Source organism: Columba livia, chromosome 1 (genome assembly GCF_036013475.1).
Source record: "Columba livia isolate bColLiv1 breed racing homer chromosome 1, bColLiv1.pat.W.v2, whole genome shotgun sequence".
Taxonomy (NCBI): domain Eukaryota; kingdom Metazoa; phylum Chordata; class Aves; order Columbiformes; family Columbidae; genus Columba; species Columba livia.
Genome location: NC_088602.1, coordinates 75,036,853 through 75,057,146, shown reverse-complemented (window position 1 = coordinate 75,057,146; position 20,294 = coordinate 75,036,853). Strand labels below are relative to the sequence as shown.

General features: G+C 38.9%; 1 protein-coding gene across 2 annotated transcripts in view; it reads left to right on the top strand.

The window, feature by feature from the left end:
* The window catches only part of LOC102094985 (uncharacterized), a 421,561-nt gene that overhangs the window by 19,065 nt on the left and 382,202 nt on the right, over positions 1 to 20,294 (top strand). The window lies entirely within an intron of this gene.

Genomic DNA, 20,294 nt, shown 5'->3' with positions numbered 1-20,294 from the left:
ACACAGGAAAGGAAATGGCTTAGTTTTTCTGAAGTTTTGTGTGTGGATATTAGGAAAGCTGTTTGGATATTTGAGGTTTCAAGTAATGTAGAAGCAGACAGCACTGAGCAACTAGATGAAGTCAGAAACTTGGATCGCTATGGCATAAATTTGCTTCCTGGTGTCTCAGTTTTGTTATCTGGTGGCCATGTGTGTGCTGTCGTTAGCGGAACTCCAGTGGCTTCAGGATTAGCTTCAGTCACCACAGAACTATACAACATAGTTTATGTATGTGCTAACTCCTGCGCTTATGCTTGTGTTTCCAAGTAGTGTATTTGGAAAGAGTCTGAATGTATAAGAAATGTATGAATAAGGAGTTTGGGTAATGGTTTGATTTATTTGGAAAATGTTAAAACTTAATCTTTTTCTCATTCCCCAAACTGACCTGCTGCTGACATTATGAGTAGGCCTTTTTACCTATGCCTGTATTAGTGATTCAAGAAAAATTGCAAATTTCCTGTGCTTCCCAAAGCATGGTGTAAGGGATCTGTTGCCTCAATTTACCTATTGTTAAGACACGATTGATATTTTTTAAGTCCTTGTCAAGCAGGTGGAACTAATTGATGGGAAAAACCTTTGTGTTCTTTTATATGAAGGCCTTTCAGATCTGCTTTTGGTCGCTCTCTGCATTACGCTTTTCAGCCATGCTGTTTGCAATGCACATGTTGGCAAGTGCAGTGCAGCAGCACCTCCTCTGCTCTGGGATTCCATATTTGAGATGCATCAGACCACCCTGCTGGCCAGCTGTGTCTTCTGTGTGTGATCCTGGGAATCAGATGGAGGTCGTGGTGCTTAACAGTGTCTGCAGGGCTTTGTGCCTCCAAGTGAGGTCCTGAGCTTAACTACATCTGCCAGCAGGATTTTTTTCTAGAGTGACAGTGTAGGTAACATGAACTGCTGTGTGAAGTCTTATGCATTGGGCCATCTGAGGTGCCTGTCTTCTAGACAGGCAAAAAGCTGTGAAATCTGATTTGGGAAGTAATGTCTCTGCAGTCTTCATTTGTGATATGTGCCACAGACTGGAGTAATCCATTGAGGTACTTGAGCCAGTGAAACAGCTGGAAGGTCCCAGCCCTGCCTACGTGGAAATTTTCATCTGACCACGTGATAAACATCCTTCCTTGGATAATGCCCTGATCATCCGAGCAGCACTTACGGAAAGTCCTGTGGCAGGTGGTGACTTGTTTCTGTCAGTGGTGGTAACCCAGCCTGCTCTGCTCCCACCGTCCACATCAGGGTCTGCACTTTGGCTTTGAGACTGGGGAGGAAGGGAACATGGGCCAGGGATCCCAGGAGAGCTGAGCAGGGAGTGAGGTAAAGGAGTGAGAGGATGGAGTTGGACCCTGGTTTTGTGGAGCTGCGGAAAGCAGGGAAGGAACGAAGCAGGAAACTGTGCCATGGGGTGGGCCATGGCAGAAGGGCATGGACAGTGGATTATGTAGATAAGTGGTTGAAACAGAATCTGCGTTCAAGGGTGGAAAGGTCAGAGTCTGTTCTGGAGGGAAAAAAGAAACAGTACAGACATACCTTCACCTCTGCACATCAGGGGTTCATCACAGCTGGGATATGTCATTGCCAAGGTGTTGGTACCATAAGAACCTTCTTTGCTTTTGGAAAAGCTTGTAAACATTAAAAACAAGTATAGTTGAGGCCCACTACTCATTACATTTTTCTTCTCTCTTAATACAGTAGTCCAGTCTCAATAAAGGTGTTTTTAACAAAATCATGCTTAAATACTGTGCCTTGGGTGCAACTGATGTACAGCATGCCACCTTTGTTGCTTCTTTCAAGGTGTTTCTACCTTATATTCCTTTTTCTTTCCCTGTTAGTGAGCAGCTGATGAAAAATTGTGAAAATTGCTGCTGCTACTTTGCTGCAACTTGTTGCTACTATCAGACCAGTTGAAAAGCCTTAACAGGTACTTGCTTTTATTCTAAAGATTCTCTGTGAGTCTCTGGACTTGATTGATTTATTTGGAAGCATCAGATATAGATTGAAACTTAAAGGATTGACAGTCCTGGTGTAATGAGGCTATCTTGAAGGATTGTAAGAGGCACTCTCACTTACTTCTGGCCTAGGTTACTTGTATAAACATGTATCTTGTTGAAATCCAGGCACAAAGATGGTCCCTTTCTGGGCTGAAATTTTCTCTTCCTAAGGTACATGATTTTTTTGTGGAGGATAAACTGTATTTTTTGTTATTCCTGACAAGTAATTGTCCAAACTGTTAAGTTGCGAGTCCCACTTTAAGTGATCTATTCTAATACATCGTTATCTTTGCAGTTAAAAAATTTTTCCTTTTGCCTAACTTGAGTCTTCCTTGCTGCAGTTTACTTCCATTACTTCTTTGGCAATTAATCGCATTCCCTTTGCAATAGCATTTTATGTACTGGAAATCTGGGTAACGTAGTCATTTTTGGCAGTTTTTCCACACTGTTTATGGCCATTATGATCATTCTTGCTTTTTTCTGGATATTCTTCAGCTGCTTCACATCTTCTTGAAATGTACTGCCCATAATTTGACAGTTTACATCTTGAAACTTCCCCAAACTGAATATAGCTGAAAGATTACTTCCCATGTCCTTGTGGCTGCATGTCTGTTTTTATAAACCCCAAAACGACAACTGACTTCTTGCTTCACCAAGATATTGCTAACTTACATCAAGCTTATAATTCACAATAACCCTATGTCCTTTTCTGAAATACTTCTACCTGCTCAGTTATCTACATCTTATATTTGTGTGATTAATTATTTTGCCCAGGTACATTACCCACATTCCTGTTGAATATCATCCAGTGCCTCTGGACAATTTTTTTTATTTGCCAAGGTCATTTTGGATTTTATTAAGTTATTCAGTGCCCTCCCAGGTTCATGTTGTCTTCAAGTTCAATAAATGTTTTCTATTCCATCATCTAGGCTATTAATGAAAAAATCAAATAGGACAAAACTCAGGGCAGAAATCCAGTTGATGTAGTTTTGTATCTTGATAATTACCATGTAGATTTCCTTATCCACATAGTTTTGCATCTGTGTAATACCATGGCTATGCTTGTTTTGTTCCTAGTTTTCTGATAAGAATATTATGTAAGATTGTCAAAGGCCAAAATAAAGTCAAGGTACATGACATTTGCTCCCTATGATGTTTCTTATTCTGTTGCAGAAGGAAATTATGTTCCTTTGACATAGTTTATTCTTAAATTAATGTTGATTGCTACTCCTCTTTTATATTTAGGTGCTTGCAAGCTAGTTCGATTCATTGTTCAAGAGTTTTTATAGGAATTAAACTTAAATTGCCTGGTCTAGAATTCTCTTGTTCTTTCTTTAGTCTTGTTTCTCTGCCTTTTTATGGTCGGTACTAGATTTATTCTTCCAGTCTTTTATTGTCTTCTACAAAGTCTCAAAGTCTGTTTGGCGCAGTTGTTGAAGGATACCAGGGTGAAATTCATAAATAAATGACTTGAAAAATACCTAGCTTATCTAAATACTCTCTAATCTGCTTGCTCTTTCTTCTGGAATGAGATCATACCCCTCCCTCTTCATGAGTATTAAGTGAGTTATCTGTGTCTCTCCACTTGAAATTTTGAATGAAAGGTGGTACAAAGAAAGGTGTTAAGCACTCAGCCTACTCACGTCATCTTGTCAGTTATCTTCCTCTTCATTGATGAACCGATCCACATTTCCCCTCATAGATCTAAATGTACTAATAGAATGGTTTCTCCTTACTCTTGATATTCCTTGTTAACTTTGTACTTTGACCATTATGATTTTGTCCCTACATGTTTGTACAATTTTCAGACTAATTCTCATGTATTCTGATATCATTCTGCTTTCTGCAGGCTTTTTTTCTCATGTTGGTAGCAGTTAAGAGCTCGTAATTTAGTGATGTTAAACCCCTGCTATTTTCCTTTCCTCTTTTTTGGGATAGCTTGTGCTTATGATAGTATTATAATTTCTTGGAAGAGCAGTTAAGCCTCTTTTGCTTCTTTTTTCCATAAACTCACAGGGGATTTTTACCTTCTAGTTCTCCAAGATCATTGCTATGTATTATACATTTCTAGAAGTCCAGTGATTTTATTTTGGTTTTCTCCCTCTTACTTTTCTGAAGAATTGTGAACTTGATGACTGTCTGTCTTGCACCCTCACCCACTCAGTCTGTTCATCCATACAGGCTAGAGCCCAGTCTAGAAGAAATGTCCTTTTGGTCTTTACTTTCTGATTAAAAAAAAAAGTCTCACATGCATTCCATGAAGGTGCTGGAAAGCTCTGATCTGCTGTGTTCTTTGCTCCACCGAATATGTGCAATTATTCTCCTTCATAGAAATGCATTGGCTTGCTTCACTAATTGTGGCTTTAACCCATCATGGCAGAGCTGGTTTCTTTTGCCTTTAATCACTACCTGTAGTTTTTCAGCAGGTTTGATGCTTGATACAGTCTGGACCTCAGAGCATGCTTGTGCAGTCTATCCGGGGCAACACTTGTTTCCTTTTTCCCTCTTCTATATCCTACTCACAAAGGTCATGTACCCTTTTATATTTCCGTTGCAGTTGTGTGAGTCAGACCGCCAGATTTCTGTCATACTAATTAAGTCACAATCTGATGATGTGTTAAGATTTCTAGTTTATTTTTTCTATTCCCCAAACTTGTTGCATGATATAGACGCAGGCGATGCTTATCTGATTGACATTTCATCCCTCTGTTTTGTTTTCTTTTCCCCTCTCGCAAACTATTTTCTGTATGGCTCACTTCCTCTTTGGAGGTCCCAACCAAGTTACTGTTGTGTATACTTAACTGTTAGGTTTTTCCACTTTCCCATTTTATTCCTTGTTAAAACACCTTCCAGTAGGTTAGCAAGTTAGTGCTTAGCTATCGTACTGCTTTTGTGTGAGGTGAATGTCCTCTTGTCCTTAGAAGCATTTCCCATGTTCAACAAAGTAAAATCTTTCCTTACTGTCACCATCTGTATCTGTGTGTAACACAGTCACCTCTAGCATTTGTGCTTAAAAGTCACTTAATTCCATTGTAATTTGAATTTACTGATTTAAAAGTTGGTTTATAGTATCAATATACTGTATTTCTTTTCCTATACTTCTGGTTTCTGTTTCTTTTTTTATTTTTAATTTTACTGCCCTCTTTCTTTTCTTTATAAAAATTATTTCTTCCTCTTAGCTTGCAAGTTCCTGTGGGAAGAATTTGTCTTCTCTCATGTCAGATATGTCTTAGGAGACTTGCTGTTCCTCTCTCAGTTTCAATTGCACGTAATTTTCTATTCTTGGTAGCATTTTTGGAAGTTTTCCAGATCAGTGCCATTGCAACTGTATGGTTCCCTATCATTGTCCTCTAAAATTAAAGTGTTCATCCAATTTCTGTCCCAGTTTTGTGTGAGTGTTCTCTATTGACCATCTTTGTTCATGCTTGTTTGTTGTTTCAGCCTGTTGTGAAACAGATGAAGGTTGAATGCTCTTTCCCAAGCCTTACTTAGTCAATAGCCATTTCAGGGCATTTGAACCCTACATCTTAAGGAAATGACGGATTTCTGTTGTACTGAAACTGTCATGTTGCCACCAATGTTTGTGTGGAAATCTTCCACACAAGCAGATATTCAATAGTCATTGGTTTAGTACTTGGAAAGATGGGAGGACATCTGAATGTGTATCTGTAGGTTTTTCCTTTTGTTTGTTTTCTTTTTAGTTTTAATACTAAATCATTGGAAAATTCTAGAGAATATAATATTTAAAGTGACTGCACAATCTGTTTTCTTACATTAATTTCTTCAGAGACCACCATTTAAAAATGATGTTTGGATACAGGTTACTTAACTGAGGTTTCCTTTAAGATGACTGAAGTTAAGACAGCCATTTAGGCTCCCTCTGTTATCAGTGGAGAGGAAGAGAAATACCTCTAGAGAGCTATTCATCCTAAATATATTGCAGTTTTAGAATGGGATTAATGGCTCTCTGGAGATGATTATGGTGGCTTCCGTTAGATACCTAACTTTAACAAAGATAATAAATGTATTATATGCATCTTAATCCCATGCCTGATCAGATTTATCAGAAAAATACTTCTACTGTCCAGATATACAACACAGGATGCTACCATGCTTTGTCTTATTTTGTAGAGATTTTGTATATTAGAGAGTTTTCCAGAGTCTAGAAGAATTGTATTTCTGTTTAAATATTTATTTTTTTAAACCTTGCTTTGTCTCCTTACCTTCTTGATTATAACTTGCTCTTTAATTAGGTTTGTGGTGAAGAAACTGTTTGGATTCTTTGGTTTTGATGTGCCTGCTTTTTGATGGGTTGCATTGAGACATCCTTTCAGCCATTTGCTCTCCAGTGTTGGAGGTAAATACTGTTCCATGTTTACTTCCTCACAGGTGACATGAAGATGAATTAAACACAGTTTCGAGTATATTGAGCTATAAGCTGTTATTTTTAGGTGAATATTTCATCTTGTATTTCAGAGCATTTCATGATGCAGCCTCTAAAAATAAGTGATCCTGGACAACAGATTAGACATATTTGTTGTTTTTTGGGGAAAAGCTAATGTCATTTTGGTGTTGCACAAGTTTCCCTCTTTATCTCTGTGCAGCCGTAAGGTGTCCATGACACTATTATTCTGGCCACTTTGTTGCCAAAAAATTGTCAAGAAATCAGTGGAGATTTCAGAGAAGAGCAACAGAAGTTAGGAGGCTGAAGAGACTGAAATATGAGCAAAGATTACAAGATTTTAATATGTACAGTTTGGACTAAATGATGACTAAGACATATGAGAGCAATCTACAAGTATTTGAAGGGTGTAAAATATTAAGACAAAAAAAGGAATTATTTTAAGATATTCAAAGGGGTAAAGCTCAGCAAGGAAAAATTTCAGTGTGAATCACAAAAACTTCCTGAGAATTGCACGTGCTGGAGTCATGAAGCAGATTCTGCAAGAAGGTGGTAAAAAGGCTCCAGTTTCACGTAGCCTGGAGATCACACCCAGGCGTGCAGCAGCAGCACACGGCTCTCGTGCCATCCGTCTCTGAGTAGCTACCGAGACCAAGCAATGCCTCAGCAGAGGCCACTGGGCTCTGTGCGGTCCGGCTGGACGGCCAGGTTGGCCTGTGTCCCAAATCAGGCTTTCCTGGGGGCTCCTGCAGAATGAGCTGCGGCACAGAGCATTCGTTCTGGTGGCAGCAAACTGTCTTCAGCTGCTGTTGGTATGTGGAAGCCCTTTTCAATCATATGGCTGTACATGCACCCATTCATTTGCTAAGCGTAGGCAGAATCAAGCTGTCACCAGCAGAATATAGGCAGAAAACTCAAGGAAATGTAATGGAGAATTTTACAGTATCCTGGTAAAAGACTGATATGACTTCAGGGGCTTTCTTTCTCCTTTTACCCTCTTCTTTCGTCTCTGTAAGTTCGTGCAATTACATCAAAAACTGTTTTTCAGTAGACTTTTTCCTCACAATTTAAGAGTCCTCAACACCTGTTTATGCATTCTGGAAAAGTCTGCAGATTAACACTGTAGGTTTGGTTAGTTAGGAGCTCCTTTATTATCTTAGTGAACTGCAGTGGACTAATTTAAGTCTAAAATATTTATATGTCGTGACCACTGTTTAATCGAGATAGTATTTTTCCTTAATAGGGACATCTTTACTGTTTATGGCTGGTTTTGCACTCATAACAGATACAGACAGAAGGAGTGCAGACGATAGTTCTTGCTTCCTTCTCTGCCCTCTGATCCTCAATTTTATTTTTTTGTGTGCAAAACCATCATGCATGCCAGCTTGGGGAGCTGGCATCCTTCCTGCTAAGAGCAAACTTGCTCTCTGTTGCAGTATAAATAGAGCTTTTTTCCAACTTTAGAGCAGTATTCTAGTGTTGCATACATACTCTAGCTCACGGGGAAGCAATAGCTGTATTAAAGGGTTTTCCATGTGTAAGAAGGGTTTTGTACTTGTGGCTTTGAATTCACTGGACAACTCTGAGCACACATCTGGGGATAGGCCTTTAAGCTCGGATGATATTAGGTTACTGGAATATTTCAGTTCTGGAGTGGCTTCATTTAAGAAGTTCTTACTTCACTGGTATGTACAGGAGAAAGCAAACCAAATGTCATTCTTTATAGTACTCCAAATATAAAGCTGGGAGCACGCCCAACTTTGGTAATCCTACGTTATCTGTAAACCACTGGAAGCAGAGAGGGAAATTACACCAGGTGAGACAGATATGTTTGAAATGCCATTTATTTTGCTAGATTGGAGCTTTTGATTTGATAAAAGCACCTTGTTCTGCTTTGTAAAAGTACTTGGCTGGGCACAACAAGAGACCGTTTGGTCAGACAGAGGCCACAGAGGAGGGTGTCTGGGGGAGTCTTGAGAGATGGGCCATTTTTTATTATAGAAGAGGCAACTTGAGCAAAACCACTACAATCTTTGCTGACAGCACATGAAGTTTCACCATGACCTAATTAGTCCTTATACTCTTGAACAATGTCCTCTGAAAGTTACCTGATAGAAAGCAGTCGCTGTCTTCCCTAGACTCACTAGAACTGATATCTTCCCAGTTGAAAATGCTGAGCTGTCTGTCCCAGTCATGCTCTTGGGAAGACCCTTTCCCATCCTTGCTTCTCTGGCACATGTGGCCAGCTACAAGCTAAACCCTGAAGAATACGAATTATTTTCTCCCCCGTCTGTGTGTTTTATTTTCTGAGTGTGGATGATCTGCTTCCACACCATCAGCCATCGTTTAGCTTCAGTCTGGACGCACTAGCGCAAGTGTTGCAGGGAGGGATTCTGGGTTTTAGGGTTACGCTGTGTTGCTACAGATCATGTCACCTCAGTGGGTAAACAGTCCAAAAATAAAACCAGCAAATGATACAAAAAGGAATCCAGTTATATTTTTATATCTCATTCAGTTTTGCTCCTCCTTCTGGTTTTATTGGCAGAGATATCAGGGGAGTGTACATCTCCATCTGAGAAGAGGTGAAAAGATTTGTAGTGGTTGTGTGGGTGGACACCTTTTTTTATTTTTTTTTTTTGCTATGGGGATTAAGTGGGAAGGGGTTTAGGATCTCGCACAACTGTCTCATTTGAGGAAATCTTTATTTTATCAGGTATAGAAAACAGCTGCTGATTTAAGATTTGTTACTAGTATCCTGCCTAGGGGTTCTTTATTTAGGTACTCAGCTCAAAGAGCTGCTGTCATTTAACCCAGAGGATTGCTTAATATTGCTGTGAGCCAAAAGTATGGTTGAGTGGACTCTCTTTTGAACCCTGATCTTGCCCTGCATGGTAGTGACAGATGAGTAGGGGTGGAAAAAAGGTGAAATTCTGCCAACCTAGGCTTTGGGGTCAACACTGGTCTGTCCCCAGAGCTCTGCATGACTTTGATTTATGACTGCAGAATACTGAGCAAGAGCCTGTCCTCTTCAAGCCCCCACGGTTCAATGTGAGATTAATAATTAATCAATACTGTTATCTTCTGTTATTTTGGGGAGTCTTCGACTGCCTACCTGTACTTCTCAGGGGATAGCAAAGACGTGGCTGCATGATTGTGTTGGAACTTGACCTGCATTCTCTATCCAAGCACATAGTGCAGCCCAAATTAGGATAGACGGTGGGAAAGAATACCACATGCCTTTGGTTTTAGTACACCTATGTCCACTGAGCAACTCCTTACCAAGGGTTTTGTTTGGGTTTTTTTTTTTTCCTAGCTTTGTGCTGGGGTCTTCCAGTATGCTCAGTGCCTGTGTAGTTAATGGCTTTTCTGGAAAGGAATTATGGCTGCCAGGATTGCTAAAGCCCTTATTCCAGGTATGCTTCCACATCACATTTATGCTCAGATTATGGTCCAGCCAGCTTTTCTGGCTTTGAGTAGGAATGGAAAACCTTTCTGTGTCAGATTTTGATCTTGAAAAAAGTTGTTTTTCAGACAGTAGCTATGGGTTTGATAGAATAAGGGTTATTATGACTCTTTATGGCTATAATCTTCTGCTGTAAGAATTCGGTTTGTCTCATGTCCCCTACTTAGGATTTCTCTGTAGTTATTTATACCATACTTACTGGACCTGGGATGCATGCGGTAAGGGGCATGACTCCTCAGTGTGGATCTGCAACCATGACGATGCATGGAAAACTTCAGTTAGTACTTAATGAACTTCTTCATATAGTCAATATGAGGACATTGCTGAGAATACAAGCCTTGGCAAGTAGAAAGTAGAAGTCTCAACTTTTTTTTTTTTTTTTTTTTAATTTTAAATACTTAAAGCGCTGAACTTAAGCACACTTCAACTCAGGAGCTAGAGAAAAACGAGATTTTCCTGAAGTCACTTCTGTAAGCCTTGTAAAGGCCAAAGAATGAGGTATTCCCAGTGAGTTAAAAAAATCTTAATTACAAAAGTCCTTTAGTAGGTACAAGTTGTGACTATTCTTTCTCTGAAAACACCAGCATTTCTGTCACTTCACTGGGGGTCTCTTTGTGCAGTAGACAAAAACGCATAAGGAAAACAAAACACATTGCATCTAGGAATTAAAAAAGAGTATTTTCTTTGTTCCAAGTAACGTATACTGGTAATTCTGAAAATTAAATAGAATATTTTTCTAAAAACTTAGTATGCAGCTCAAGCATTTCCATGGAATGTCCTTAACTATTCACTGACTCATTCCCTATTCATTTATAACTAATATATGGCACTTCTATTGTGGTTTCTAAAGCATGGAGGTTATGTGAGTCAGATGCAATTTAGAATAGAGCTTATCTTTAAATAATCAAAACCATACTTTGCCAAAAATACTAAAAAAAAGGAAAGAAAGTATTCGGTGTTATCAAAATATGAAGTGCTTTCTAAAAATGACCTTTTTTTCAATAAATATGGGGGGAGAAGTGTTACGTAAACCTAAGTGTTTAGCAGACATTCGTTTACTTCCTTCAAGGAGACAAGGGGTTTTCAGATTTTCAGAGCTCATGAGAAAGGCACATCCTTAAGTACTTGCACCAAGGACATGATGGAAACATTTTTCCTTGAAAATTTTTAGCCGTAAGACATAAGGTTAGAGGTGGCATGAATGATAACTTTCTTGAAGGCTGCAATCAAGGACGTTTTGAAGAACGTGGGGGTTTGGATCTCTCCTTCAAAAAGGGAGAGGGCAGAATCAACAACCAAATACCTCCCTGCCTACCCTTTTTTTTTTTTTATCTAATTCTTCCTTGTCCTTCTTAAGCTGATTCTGGTTCTCATGAAGTTTTTGTTAATGATACAGTGTTAGTAAGGGCACTTTTTTTTTTTCCTGTGACTTTGAAGTTCCTTTGTTGTGACAGCTGCTAGGCTGGCATTTCCTGGACATCAGTGGGATATGATGATAGCTTGCCTGCTTCCCTTCTTTCTGATGGATTTTCTCAGGAAGGGCAGCTAACTGGCAGACTCAGATTCACGTATTAAAAAGCAGAAGATGGATTGTAGTGGGCTGGATTTGAGAGAAATGCAGAGAACTGAAGAATTATCAACTTTCTTGTAACATAGTCAGCAGCATGATCTAGAGACAGAATCGAGAAGGTCTCAAAGGTAGGAACACGTATTCATCCTTCCGCTCATATCTTTTTTTTGTCTTTTTAGTCCCCCTTTATTTTTTAAGAGTTTGTTGCAGCAACAAATGGTTCTGACCTGTCAACCTGTACCAACCTCAGTAAAGGCCATAGAATAATGTGTATTTTTGCTATTGAAAGATAACATACTGATGGCTTAAAAAATCCCAAACAGCCATGCACAGAAGCATTTTCAACAATATATTAAGCCTCATATTTTTCATTTACAACATAGCTTTTTTTCCTCTGCTGATTTTGTTTTTAATAACCAAAGGAGCAAATATGTCTTGGTTTTGAGCTTTAATGTGGTGCCTTGTGTACTCTGATGACCTCCTAATCACACTCTCCATGACATGTCAATCTACTGCTATGGAAGGTGGGTGATTTGGGCTGTCACGGAAGTGTTGATAGGCTCATATGTCCTGTGCACTTAGGACAGGGGAGTTCAAAGAAATGCATTAACCAAAGGAATGAAATGGTATGAGAACCTATAATTCAGCTACTGGGTGTCCCTTTCCCAGTTCATGAGCGGTTCTTTGTCTGTATTGTGACTTTAAATGTGAGCACCAGGTGTGAAGATTTCTGTTTATTTTTATTTAAGCAAAAACAAACACAGAAATTTCAGAGCTGATGCAGATGATGAAATGTAAAGATGTGAGATGGATTTAGTAAATAATCAGGGTGCATATGTCTAAACAAAGGAGGAGATTGTAGAATGTGGTTTTAGTTTATAATGCTCTACTTTCATTACTATATAACCATCTGCCTCTCTGGCATCTTCCTTAAAATCTGGTGATCTTACACTTCAGTCTGTAACCTTCAACGTTACACTGGTTTTTCCTCTGCTGAGCTAATGGGATCATTGAGATGACAAGGTAAATGCTGTCAATATCTACAGTTTTATTCTTTGTAAAAGCTAAAAGGCAGGACTGACCTTTACTATCTTCTCGATTATTATATCTTCACAAACGAAGAGACCAGTCTAGTATGCAATTTTGAGAGGCATCATGTGAATGTGAGTCGAGGGGGAAAGGATCTGCTCCTCTTGGCACTGACAGGACTTCTTCTGTGGTCTTAAATGCAATACCCAACTGTTTTGCCAGAAATTTCCCATTTGTAATGGGTAGATAACTTGCCTCCCTGGTGAAGGTTATGACGCTTAGTTAATGTTTGTAAATTCTGTGAAAATGCTAAGTGTTGCAAATAAATAAATAAATAAATAAATAAATGTATAAAATTATGTGTCACCATGAAATTGAAGACTAAGTGAACACTTTCACCTTCAGAGTCCAGGACCTTTTATGCTGTTGTTCAATGAGCTGGGCATAGATTTATGATACTGCAGAATTGTCCTTGTTTGAGGAAGGCGTGGTCCAACATCTTAAATATACTTTTCTGTTTTTTCCTGAGAAACAGCATCATCACTTAAAACTTATTACTGAACCTTTCTTCTGAAAGTCTTTTCTAAGGCTTTTCTTCAGCTTTTCAGTTTCAGCAAATGACTAAGAGATATGTATTTCTAGATCTGCATCTCAATCCACCCTTGACTTGCTGGAAATCCTCGAGCAAGTTAGTTTGTTTACTGTGTGCTGAATCTTGACAGATCTCCTTGGATCTGCCCAATGCACTACTGAATACTGTGGTGAACAAAGCAGAAAACTTGTTCATGGACACAGACTTGAGGCCTTAAAATTACCATTCCACTTTTTTTCATCTGTAAATTAGTTACAAGGATGAAAACAGATTAATGATCTGATATGTACTTGTAAAAGATGCAAACATGACATGCCTCGGTTAATATACTTTGTTGGGTTTAAGAATGGTGAATGTTTCTTTTTTGATGCATGGTCTTGGGCAAAGGGTTAAAAGATCTGGAAGGCCAAACTCAGGTTAGTGGTTCTCTTGTTTTTTTATTATGTATGTTTTTGGAAGAGAAGGAACTTGAAGCTCCTTGCCTGGGCTGTTCTTGAGTTGTGGTGTAGATGCTTTGAGGGTATAAACCACAGAGGAAGTTGGGATAAAATAGCTACTTAAAAAGAGATTAAGGGATTTACTTCAGTGCCTCTATGGGCTGTGATTTAAAGGGAGAAGAGCCTAATTTTTCATATTGCAGCTACTTCTATTAGCTACAGGTTTTAACTTCTTGGAAAGATTCTCATGTCTTTCTATCAGCCAGTTTTGGGAGTTAATCCAGACCAGTCAACAGAACTGCATGTTGCACTTGATTTCTTGGTAATTTTAAAAGCTTTTCAGTGTCTAATCTGTCCAGTATAACTCCCTAGTCTTTTGCCGCAGATGGTATTGATCAGCAAGAATGCTAGATAACTATACTTAAACTCCATTTTCCAGAGGTTAAAAAAAAAAAAAAAAAGATACATTGGAAGTTGAGGTGTAGAGGGAAGAAGGCATTACATAAACCAGAACTGAATAAAGAATGGTGACTCCAGGTGAGAAGACTCTTGAAACTTCTCCTTGTGGACACTTAATTTTTTCTTTCCTATAGAGTTACATTAGGGACAGGTTAGAGACAAGACCTGAGATTTGTCTTCCAGCTTCCTTTGCCAGCAATGATCAGTGGGGACACAGCTTTGTCAATCTTTGAGTTTGCTGGCACCCTCAGAGTTTTACAACCACAGTTCTCATTAGAGTATTTTTGTAGAAGTTCTTGATCATCTTTACTGGAAACTAGTTTCTGTGTGACAGATAAAATGAGGCTGGCATGATATTGGGCAGTTGAGATGGAAAGCTTCAGCACTGTTATCATGTTCAGTAAGTGGAGGGTTTTTTTCAGTAATCCCAGAAGAACAAAATTGTATGCCGAGTAGTAGATGTTAGCATTTAAAAGTGTTATCTCAGGTGGTTCGTATTCAGTTATATCTGCCTATCCTGTATGAAAACCACCTTGAACCTCCTTAAATGTTCTGTCGCAAAAGCTTGATTCTAGAATTGTTCTCCATTTGTATACATTTATTTCATCTTTTTCAAATGTCAGCTCAGTATTTCAATAATAGATTTAATCATGGCTGAAGTTCTTACAATCAATTTTCAGTAGTGGATCATCCAGTTAGGAGATAATGCTCTCTGCATTTTTGTGATGCTTGATTTGTCTTATGATCAGACATATCCAAAGTCACTTTGGAAAATGAGTTGTAGATGCTAAAGTAACTTCAGTCAAAGTTCGGAAATTGTATACTGTGAGTGATTTGTTCTCCTAAATGGAAGAGGGCCAAGAGGTGAGTTTGAGCACCTGACTCCTGCTCATCTATGCAGTTCATGTGTTAGCTTTCCCTGTACTTTGTGCTTTCTCAAGTAATTCTGTTCAAGTCTGCTGTAGAGATGTTTAGCTCTGAGCAGTGTGGATATGCGCTAGTCTCAGCCACATGGGCTTAGGAGTTTGGATTGCTCTCAGCTTTAAAACTGTTTTATGTCACCGTATAGACATTTTGTGACCAGGAACCAATTGCCTGAGGCAAAAGAGGGAGACAGTCCCACTGTCTTCTGTAGTTTCACTTGAGAAAAGGGTAGACACCAAAGATCCTGTTAAAGTGAAGCAGTGGTTCTTTTCCGTGCCCCATGTGAATTGAGAATTGTCTCTGCTATGCACTGTTTGTAGGTGTGTTCTTTCATCAAGAAGGAAGCAGCGGATCTTATTTATTTGAAAGATTCCTCTGACCACATTCACTTTGATGCTATTGAGGCACTCGGCTACTATTTGGGGATCCTCAGTGGAGGTTAAATGAAGGGTGTACTTAGGGTGTAGTAAAGGGTGTACTGAGCTAGTGAGTTTGTGGGCAAATGGAAGCTCTACTTTGTGAATTCTCTGCTTCCAGCATTAGTCAGGACAAAGTAGATGGCCAGATAATCACATGTTTGCTGTCATTCTACCTCCATTGTCTGTGATGATTTATGCTTGCTCAGAGTCTGTTTGGTAAGGCTGAATCAAAATGTCAGGTTTCTATGCTGGCCATGCACAAAACTTCTGTTTATATGCACTTGGGCACCTCTTTGTCTTCCCTGTGAAAAGAATAAGAGAATTTGATTTTTCTTGTGAACATAGTTGCTTTCTTTCCTCATTGAGATATTTCTGTTTCTTAGGCTAGGTTGAATGTTCATTAGTGGGTTCCTCTGGCAGGCATTCAGTGGTAAAAATGTTTTCTGTCATGGGAAATGTTTAATAAATATGAATAAAAATCCAAGACAATCCAACCCCCAGTGGTTTCACTCATTTAACGTTTTCTTATTTCTTAAATTTCATTCTAGTTGCTTTTAAGCAAAACCAGCCAGTTTTAAGTCTGCATTAGGCCCACACTAAGGTCTAAGCTTGTATTTTTGGTCTAGAGTTTGGAAACATGAGTGTCTGATGCCCAGAGAAATGTATAATTTAATATTTTTTCTGCGTAAATTAAACCCGACTTGATGGATTACATGGGATTTTTTAAGGTATTATATATGGGATAGTAGTGGTAATGGAAAACAAGTGAAAAGGACAAAGACTTTGGATTCAGGCTGGCAGACTATATCCTAGAGGTCTTAAAGTACTATTTTAAACCTCTGGAAGGTTTGGGCTTGAATATTAGGGCTCAAATGTGCAAAGAAGGAAATCAATTTAGAAATATTTCAGGTTGAATCTTTTCAGCCTGGTTTTCTCCATGCTGCTTTCCAGCATGTGCTTTCCTTAAAAGCCTTTTCTACTTTCAGAAACTGTTTAAATGCTTGTTTTATAACTAGCATAATATTCAAAGTTTTCCAGCTTTTGGGGCACTGGAAGGAATGGTATACCCTTCACTGAAGTTCCCTAAAAGTCTGGGGGAGAGGCACAGATGAGAAATATAGCTTCTGTGCCTTTGTCCAGTATGCCATAAATATCATCCCAAACCACTGTTGGCCATTGTCACTGAAAGCCCTATAAGCTAGGCTTAAAAATAGTTGCTCAGTCTTCAGTAACAGGGAACAATACCCCTCTTACCCACATATTTACTAATGAAACTTTAATTTGGTTTGTTGTGCAGTGCTTATGGAGAGGTAGAACTATTATTTTCATTTCTTAGATGAATTGAAGCAGGGTGAGATGCCACTTGCCAAAGTAATGGCATATGTGCAGAGCCTCTGGGTGAACCTCATGCTCCACAGCCTGTGGCTGGTGCCCTGGAGTATTGATTGTTCTTGTTTTATGAGAAAATATTAGTACATACGACATGTGCCAAGCTATTGTGGAGAGATCTATCACAGCCACTTAGGAAATCTTTTTTATACTATTCTCGCACTCTTAGGAAAAAAAGAACAACATCTTAAGTCATCTGCATTGAAGTGAAGTTTCTGCGTTTATACATTAAAACACAACCTGTTAATGTAGTGGAACTTAAGAGATCTAATATCTACAAAGATTTGAACTTCACAGATCTGTTTCGTACCTTTACAGCATCCCTTTCAACCAGAGAGATTCTAGAGTCAAAATACACCATGAACTCACTGTGAAAGGGAACAGATGGAGATTAGGAACAGTAATTTCCTGCCCAGGTGACACCTGGAGGGCAATTTAGGGGTACAGTCAGGCACAGTTCTTGGAAGCACTTTTTGGCCGTGAAAGAAGAGAGGAGACAGGAAACTGGAACTTTTCTTCTTATAACCTGTTATGAAATGAAAATACTGGAAATCAGAAAGACATCACCAACTGTGAATGCAAAAGTCATGGCAGGATGCAGATTACTGGAGGCCCCTAGTACCCTCATAGTCATTGCCCAGGTGCCCTCCAAGGTGTGAGACATAATGGGAATTCAAAGTGCAAGCTCTTGATTTTTTTCCACCTTCCCTTTTCATCCTCAGGCTTTTATTTTCAAGAAGCCAAAAAGGATCTGAGATTGCAACTGTATTGTTTGAAGGCTAAATCAAAGGACTTGATCTATGATTTGCTCTACTATGTCCCTCTGAAATGAGCGTATGTGGAAAAAATTTGATCTGGTGGAAACGCACCTGTGCAGCGATTTTAAGTCGGTCAAGGGCTGGCTCTGCAACTGCTGAGTTTGGTCATGGCCTCATTCCAGCTGTTGCTGCAGAAGTGAGAACTTCTGAATTATCTTTAAGAGCATTGGGCCCAATATGAACCTTTATAATACTTCTGGGATACCTAGAAGTCCTATGATGAGTTGTTGTGACAGCTGGTTCCTCCATGTCTCCTGTCATGTCCCCTCTGCTTAAATCGCCCCGTGTTTACAGAGATGCTGGAGAAAGCCAGGGCAAACTCCTGGGCTACCTGAAGGTCTGTTTGGACCTCTCTCTTCCCCCTTCCCTGTTTGAAAGAAAATTCCACTCCCATTAAAATTTCCTCAACTTGCCAGTGAAGCTTGGTAACCAGAAAAAGGTCTTGCAAACAAGTGTGTGCAAATACACTTGTAGAGAAAGTCATCACCTCAGAGAAATTGATATTTAATCATTATAGATGATAATATTGACATTAGTGCAGATTACATTTGGTTTCAGTGTTTCTGAGGGGTTTTACCAGATTTTATAATGATTTCCTGGGGTTTATAGCATTCTTCAAAAAACAAGCCTTGTCAAAGTACCAGAAACTTTGAGAATCCATTTAGAATAGTCAGTTGCCTTATGGTCGAGTTACTTTACCTGAAATGGGGAACAACCAAGGTGAAGTCCTGTTTTTGAATAAGACAGCAAGGTCTTGTCCCTAAGCCTCACATGTGTCAGATGAAGTCTCTTATCTTTCGTATTGTTTTCATGAAAGACTAAAGAGAACTCTTCTGATCCGTAATGGGAAAAAATTACACTGTAAAGTCTCTTGGAACAGGGGGAGAATTCTATTCTGGTCTAGAAGATGCTGAATCAGTGCTTTCAGTATTAAAGCAAAAAATGTTTCATAAAATTACTACATTTTGAAACAAGAAAGAGAATCCCAGCTTTTACTATACTGCTCATGAGGAGCATAGTCAAAGTTCTTTAAAAACCAAAATCGTAGTAGGGTTTCTGTTTCCTCAATACTGTTAGGAGGACCTACTAAACAAGAGACAAAATAGCTGAGCCCTCAAGCTTACAGAAGTTTCTGAATGCCAGTGTCTAGAGAACTGGAATTATTTCAGTTGAGTTGTGTGTGAGTGGAAGATGTGAAGAGACAGGCCTGCTCACAGGATGGGGACCTCCTGACTTCATGGGCCACCAGTGAATGTTTTTATTACTCAAGCTGTGAAGTGCACGTGCACTGGAAATTGGATAACTTTTTCTCCCATTAATATCTTTCAATTCTGTTACTTTTAACTATGTTAAGTGCAAAAAACTGCAGACAAATGGTTGTTGGTTTTGGTTTGTTTGGTTTTTTTTGAGTGGAAGACTTTTTTTGTGAGAGAGGTTTTCATTGGTGTTAATAATCTACTTCTTAAATATCATTCTGCTTGTGAGCATTCCTTGGGCTGAGAAGGTGGCAGTGTGGTTCTCCCATAGAGAATTTTACCAACAAGTTCAGTTTCCATAGCTTACCATCCACCGTGCTTACTTCCTGCCCTGAAGTATGTGATAGGATTGTGCTTTTTGTTTGTTTGCAGTGGTGGTCAAAGCAGAAGGTCTGTCAAATAAGATCCTGTATGAGGTACAAAGGGAGGAAAATATTACTGAATAGTGAGGAGGCATTTACATACTTCAGAACAGATCTGAATCTTACTCCATTTTCTTTTTATAATGTCCATTTTGTAATGACTACAAGGAAAGGCACAGTTATGCTTCTTCAGTGACACCTATTTAATCCTGGTTAAGTAGGGATTTTAAGAATTTTCCTTGAAATGACTATCTGCACCAGAAGAACATTAATTTGGAAAGAGGTGTGAAATAATACAAAAATATCTGTTGACCTTACCGAAATAGAAGGAAGCCCATCTAGGCACCGTTACATGCTTTTTTGCTTTGCTAAGGTGTGCTTATGATCCATTCAAAAATACAAGTAAGGGCTTCTTAGAATTGCACAGAGAACTATTCAGAATTTAGGGACTGGAGAAGTCAAGACTGAACATTTTGCTGCCAAGGGGAGGCTGGCAGCCTAAGACCATTGCTTTTCTCTTTTACTGTTGTTAGTTGTGTGTAGTGCTTTTACAGCTGAATGCTGAAGAAAAAAAATCTGTATTTTTTTTGTACATTTGATAGACCTTCAGTAGAGGCAGTTTGTGTCCCTGGTCTATATATTTTACATTGTATATTGATGTCTCACACAGCAATAGAAAAAGAGAAAAGCAATAAGAAAACTGCTAAAATATATATTGTGGAGGGAAAAAATAAAGACATGTTTGTAAAACTCTGAACATTCTTAGAGCGTCTCAGGAGAAACAGTAAAACCCAGATCTTTGTCTAGCTAATTTTATAAAAAGGGCCTGGATTTCACGTGGTTTGTACATCAGGTAGTTGTATGGTATGACCTAAATGGATGTTGGGGGCAGTGCATGATACTTGTAATGGTGGAGCAGCATATGTTACACCTTCTATTTTCTGCACATGCTAGTATCTTTTGTCATAGGTATCGAATTTATCTTGGCTGACCCACACTTTTAAAATAATGATGTCACTTTGAGTTTTCGCCCTTAGAAACAAAATTGCATTTTTAATTAAAATATATTGATCTGCCACCCAGCATTTTTTTAGATTCAGAAACATCAAACCTTGAATTAAAAATAAAGTACGTATAAGTAGTCTAC